This window comes from Planococcus citri, chromosome 4, assembly GCF_950023065.1.
Source record: "Planococcus citri chromosome 4, ihPlaCitr1.1, whole genome shotgun sequence".
NCBI classification, from domain to species: domain Eukaryota; kingdom Metazoa; phylum Arthropoda; class Insecta; order Hemiptera; family Pseudococcidae; genus Planococcus; species Planococcus citri.
The window spans coordinates 27,564,514-27,571,855 of record NC_088680.1 but is presented as its reverse complement, the minus strand read 5'-3'; positions in this window follow the sequence as shown (position 1 = coordinate 27,571,855).

Below are 7,342 nucleotides of genomic sequence, written 5' to 3'. Positions count from 1 at the left end.
TATGTGTAAGTTGGCTAGTCACTTACGCCTACCCTAGTGATTTTTTTCGCTGCGACGCTCGTTATGGAAATCTCATTTGAATTTAATTTCATGGTTTAAGAGTCACCACCCTCCCTGTTTCATAAAACTACCAGTATCAACACGCTGGTATTTTACGAAATTTTAAATCCTATTACAGACCTAATCAAAATCCCTATAACGGGTAGGGTGAGATGAAAATTCTCTCTTGCTTGCTTCATCATTCGAAGCCTAAATGTATATAGGTAGGTAAAGTAAATGTTCATAGACATAGTGTACTACATATATCATAAACGATGACGACGATCGGTTCGGATTTCGCTTCATCGTCGTTACACACGCAGCCATTTTACGCGATATTTTTGGCTTTCTTTTATACATTTTATGATACCTTTAACGACCGTAATATATGTGAAGTATATGTATAAGAAGATGCTACCCGTTCTCTTCTTATTCGCCTATTATACCCTCGCTTTGCCTAAGTCTTGTTGACTTGAAAAGTAAATGGCGGAAATTTTGGCTTTAATTCAGAACTCATCGAGTTGGAAAATGAATTCTAAAAAGAAACTTAACAACATTTTTTATTATACGTTTATGGTCGTCGTCGAAGCTGATAGTTTTTCTAGGTGCGCGTTGCAAACATTCAAACTAGTTTTGGCAATAATCACTAAAAACAGGAAATATATAACGACCTCGGGCCGGATAATTTCTCCATATTAGTTTACTCCCGGTGACGTTTTTAAAGCATAAAGTTATGATAAACGTTTAATATAATTTCGATACAGATTTCAGTCTGCCAGGGTAAAGGTATCTAGACCAAATGAAAATATATTTTATGACGATTTTACTTCATTTTGGTCTCCTCTCCATCTCCCATTCACCCAATTTCTATTCAACGATTCGCTTATATTATCGTATCCATAGCCTATGATTTCAAATTAACATGCTTGAATTTTTCATTTGCCATTCTTTATTTTCAAATGACTAAATAATCAGCTGAGAAAATGTTCAATTAGATCACCACGTACCAATTTTTGTACCCAGTAATTGGAAAATGCGGATGAGAGCTGGATTTTTGTTCATCAACGTATTTACGGCGAATCGAGTATGCAACTTAATTAACATACATACATGATCAAGGGTATTTTTTTCCTGAGGAATGGAATAGTTTACTGGAAAAAGTACAAGATTTGGTTCGTTTACGAATTTTGATCTTTGAACCCAATGAAGTAAAAATTATTTCCCTCCTGTCTCATATTTTTAGGTAAGCACCTAACGAGAAAACACAAATTTCATCTTTTCGATTGAAGGTATTTATGAGACGTCACGTTCTTTTCGTAACTGCAAACACGCGCTGCTGGATGAAATTTAGAATTTTGACACAATCACACATAGCGAAAAGGAATTTACATAGTTTATGTGCCTATTCGTACTCTCGTACCTGTGCATATCTAGATATACTCGTAAGCTCCGCATGCGTTAGTAAACACAAGCACAGTAATGACAGCGAGAACAACTCGACTGGAAACATCGTCGTCGTATAGCAATGATTACTATACCTCGAAATTTTGCCAGAGTATCGAAAATCTTCGCCATTCATTCGTAGGTACCTACCGTTAGCCCGGTGTAAAATGTAGGTACAAAATTAGAGGAATGGTAATTTGGAAATGGTCTGAATTTGTAACTTTCGATATTAATTTCACCGGAGAAAGATATCTATCGGACGATTTATGGAATTTTTATTTAATTCGATTCTCTTCGGTGTCTGTTTGTGTGTCTCCTTCTAATTTTCTCTTTGTATTTTATGGAGTTGATCGAATGTTTAATAGGTATGGGCTTTTCATTATAATTAAACTTCAACGGCGAGTTTCGAATATCAAATTCGGAATAAGGTATAACAAATTGAATCTGAAATAATTATAAGCTCTTTTTGTACGAGTTAAGGTAGGTAATGAAAACTGACGTGAGATGAAATCGTAACTTGGCGATGTGAAATTGTTGTTATTTTATCGTAAAAATTTGTGTTGGTAGGTATAACTTTTCTGGCTTGGTTTTCCTCGCCAGAATCATAGTTTTTATCAGGGGAAAAAAATTAAGATTGCAAAAATGCTGAGAAGCTCCTTTGAAAAAACAATTTCGAAAATGATTTTTTTTGTTTTAATAATTTTTAATATGAATAAACTCTCTCCTTATTTTTAATGCTTTTATTTCACCCACAAGAATTTTGTATTTCAATTTCATTTTGTTTCTTTTGGTTTCTTCTGAGAGGAATAAAGGGGGGAAAGGTTTTAGAAAATAAGAAAAAGTCGTAGCAGAGAGTCTTCAAAAATATTTATAACAGTGCAATGATCACTTTGGAGGACCTACAGGCTGTTCTAAAGGTGATGTAACACATAAAATTGGTAAAAATAGCTTGAAAATGCACTTTTTTTGACCGCAGAGAGGGTTAAATTGGGTTGGAAGGTGTAAACCTACACAAGGCATTTCGGTCACATCCTCTCATTGTACTGTAAGAATTTGAACCCTCTAGCTTAATTTGGAGGGTCTGCAGGCTTTCCTAAACGTTAAAAATCACGTATAAAATAGCACAAAAATGTACTTTTTTAACCTTGGAAGAGGGTCAAATTGGATTAGAAGGTTAAAACCTGCACAAGACACTTCAGACACATCTTCTGACTGTACTCTGAAAATGTGGACCCATCAGGTCAATTTGGAGGGGCTTCCGGCTCTCCTAACTGTCGAAATTATGGGAAAACATGCAATATAGGAGGAAATCCACTTTTTTGACCCTGGAGAAGGGGTCAAATGGGGTTGGAAGGTAGAAACATGCAAAAGGCACTTCAGGTACATCCTCCCATTGTACTGTGAAAATTTGGACCCTCCAGATCAATTTGGAGGGGCTGTATAGGCAATAGGCATTCCTAAACTTCGAAAAACAATGTAAAATAATATGAAAAACCACCTTTTTGACCCTGGAGAGAGGTCAAATAAGGTTGGAAGGTTGAAACCTGCAATCAGTTCTCATGGGACACCCTCCCATTGTATGCTGAAAATTTGGACTCCCCTAGATCAATTTTGTAGGTGAGGGGTCAAAAATTGGGGTAAAATGTGGTTTTTCCCATCTTAAATGAGGTAAGAATGACCTAGAAAACTGAAATTTTGATATGTTGATAACAATGAAGGTACTGACCAATGGTATGATTTTTGACCCCTTTTGTTTATTTGGGACCACGGACCATATTATGCCCCTCCAAAAAAATGACCTTTCTGTAATTTTCAACTTTGACCCTCCCCACTGCAGGGATCAATTCCAGCTTCCAAAAGAACACCATGTCTCAAGTTTGACCTTATTTGATCAATCGGAACAGGTTCCAGGTCATAAATTGTAAAAATCACCAACATGTAACGTAGCCCAGAAATCTACTTTTTTTGATCCTAGCAAGGGGTCAAATTGGATTGGAAGGTTGAAACCTTGAAACCTGCAAAAGGCACTTCAGGCACATTCTCTGACTGTACTCTAAAAATTTGAACCCTGTAGGTCAATTTGGAGGGTCTGCAGGCTTTCCTAAACATCGAAAAACATGTAACATAGCCCAGAAATCCACTTTTTTGTTCCAGGAAAGGGATCAAATGGGGCTGAAAGGTTTTAACCAGCAAAACGCACTCAAGTGGCACCCTCCAGTTGTATTATGAAAATTTGGGTCCTCTAGGCCAATTTTAGGGGTGGAGGGATCAATAATTATTATGGGTAAAATACGATTTTTTCCATCTTAATTCCACCTTAAATGGGATGGGGTGACCTAGGAAGCTGAAATTGGATATATTGATCGCACGCCCCTTTTTATCCATTAATAGCCAAAATATGCCCCTTTTTATCCATTGATAGCCAAAATATGTCCCTCCAAAAAATGACCTTTCTGTAATTTTCAACTTTGACCCTCCCTAAGTACTCCAGGGGTCAAATATGATTTTTGAGAAAATCCTATTCCCTAATGTTTGACTCTATTCGATCAATTAGAACAGGTTCCAAGTCATAAAATGTTGGGCTGGAATTTATAAATTGATAATACCTGTCGAGCCTACTGCAATATATAGCCATCATTTTTTACAAAAATTTGGCTAAAAATCATATTTTTCACGAATATTTGTTCTCCATGCCGAAAAAAATGAGTTGAAAGTGAGTAAAAGTGAAAATTAATTGTGGTTTTTATGGAGGAGGGAGTGAAAAAGCCTCAAGGTGACTGACCTACCCATCTAGCCTCTCGTGGTCGTGTGTCAGCCTGTCTGGGGACTCTCGAGGTTGTCTGGCTTCTTAAGGTTATTGACCTAAGAACAATGACCCGTCCGTAAGGTATTCCAAGGCCGTCTGTCTGTCTGTCTGGCCTCTTAAAAGTCATTGATCCTCCAGTATGTTTCCCACAATAGTCGTCTATCCGCCTGCCTGGCGTATAAAGTTCATTGACCTACCTGTCTAGCTGCTCATGATGGTCCATCTGCCACTGCCTGTCTGGCTTCTCAAAATTATTGACAAGGTCACTGACTTGACTGTCTAGCCTCTTAAGGCCATCTCTCTGAATGTGTGGTATCTCAAGGTCATTGACTGATCAGCATGATTTCCCAATGTTGTCTGCCCGCTTGTCTGGGCTCTCAAAGTAATTAGGTAACTGACTCGTCGTCTGACTGTCCTCTTAAGGTCACTGACCTACTTGCACAGGATTGGAGTTTTTAAAAATAGGAAAAGTGAAAATCCACTGAAGGCTCAAAAATGATTCGAAACCATTAGCAATTGTCTTGAAAGGTCCAAAATAAAGTAAACTCCAAATTAATTTAGCTTTCTTCTTCAATTTGACCAAATTTTAAATTTTTTCAATAAGAAAAAAGCTTAAAAATTTTTTTTTTTAATTTTGAAAAATCAGAAAATGAAATTTAGCATTTCAAATTTTACTTGTACTGCATTTTTGAATGGTCCTTTGATTTTTCTGTGTACAGTCTATAAATTTTTCTGGTGATTTCTCGATGGGAATACCTCCCTTGTGAGACATTAGCACATGAAATTTTTGTATCCCATATCTGGCTAAGTTCTTTAAGAAGTCTGACAGTCGTTTGATGAAACAGACAGGGACACCCTATACACGCATCTCTTACACGATATTCATTCTCTCAGAATGACTGAACATGTGGTGCAAAAATCGCCTCTTCTTATATATACGCGTTAAATCACCTATCTGCTTCATTTAGTACTTTACACGTAAGTATACTTCTTTTCTCGACAGATCTGTTAACGCGAATGTCTGGCTGGGCTATACATATAGGATATCTTCTCCACTCTTTCCCACCCTCCTCACCTCGCTCAATCCGTCTTTCTCTCTATGTACCTTTGCAACGCTGCGAGCACTTTTTTCCAAATAAATTCCATCAGATAAATTGCAAAACTGGAATAAAATCAACAGACTGAAAACACTTTATTATATTACGTTAGCGCTACGCCGATACAGCTTATGAATCTTATCCTCGCCCTAAACTAGAACCATACACAACGTGAGGTGGAGTGGGGTGTAGTGTGATGAAAAAATATGGCGACCTCATTTGATGAAATGAAAGCTTGATAGTTTGATTTCGATACGCGCCCAGACGACGTTTTCGCATTATTTTTTCCATCAGAAAGCACGTTTAATACCGCCGAAAGTTCAACTTACACACCATTGAAAGGTATACGTCGACTATTTATATGCGTTGAAGGCTGCGATTTTTATTAATGCGCCCAGTCGAGTGATTTTTTACACGGCGTGATTCTCGCACATCATCGACTATAGGCATTTTCCACGTATACTCGCATTTATAAGCATTATAAGCATACGAGCAATGAAAACCAATAAGTTAAAGTACATTTGGCCGAATTAATTTCGTACATTTTATATCTACAATCCACAAGGTAGGTATACGGTTGCTTAAATCATCGCTATTTTTCATTTTAGTGCGTCTTGTTTCTCAAGACGTGGGTGAGGATTGGTAAAATCAATTTAGAAATAATATGGATGATTGAAAAATTATATTTTAGGAAGGATTAACTGAGCATTTGAGACATATTGTAGATGTTGCCTAAATTTCTCGATCAAGAAATACTTCACATTTGTATGACATGAGCTTCTTCGACACCCTGTACCATTCATCAATTACCAGGTTAATCCGTTTTCGTAGCTTTTCACTCGTACAAAAGGTGCAGTGTAATTCTTTCACCATTCCCGAACGTTTTCTCATATGATTTGAACATTAGACGCGAGCAAAAGCAAAAACTATACCAAACTATCTTGATACTTTTTCCAAACTCGTAGACAAATTTAATTGTAAACTTCGAATATACGATGCGATAGCGAATTTTTACATTACGCTAAATATTCTGCGCAAAGTTTTCTCCTTCATAACTTTTGTCTTGCACAAATTTATGTGTAGCGAAGACATTACGACGACGGTTACTTTCAAAACATGAACTCAACTGCCAAAGTACTAATCTTTTTTCAGCTCGTATGTCTTTCATATAGGTACATTGTCAGCTGATGTGAACTGAAACGACTACATTTTAACGTATTATACGTACACAAGGTTTACGGGTAATTTTCAACCGAGTTTACCCAAGTATTTTTTTTTTTTCAGCTTTTTAAAAAGGCGAAAATATCTCTACCTACACGAGCGACGAATTTGCAGCAGAATTTATCAAAATTTAGCCATGAAATGTCAACCAAGTTTTTCAAAAGATCGTATCTAACGTGTTCAGGCGCGAAGAAAAAAGGACCGTGAAAAATTCAAAATTAAGAAAACTTTTGAGATATGTTTTAAACGATGAAGAAGGGTACTGAAGGGTGAGACGTAAGGTAGGCAAATCTTCCCTCGTCGACAGGCTCGAATTCAAAACTAACCGCTGAAAGTTGATCTCAGTGGTCTAGAAACTCGAAGGTAAATTTTTTAAATGTTCGTTCCCATTTGGCCCAGTTAGTGGTGCCAAAAATATGTTTTCAGTACATATAAAATTTTTCATGTTGCCAATTTTCTGTAAATTTTTTTTGTATTATTGCGAGAATGATGGATCTTGCAAATAAGGAAACTTTGAAATTTGTACTCTCCAATTTGAACAAAATCGAGTTTTTCTTTCTTTTCTAAAAAAAAAAAAAAAATCAAATTATTTCCCAAAAATCGAAAAATTAACTTGAGCATCTGAAAATAGGTGAATGTGGACTTTTGAGATCCCTTTCCAACTTTCCAAGTTCCATTATCGAAATTATCATGTCAGGGGGATCCCTTGTATTTTTTATACGTTTATCAACAAACT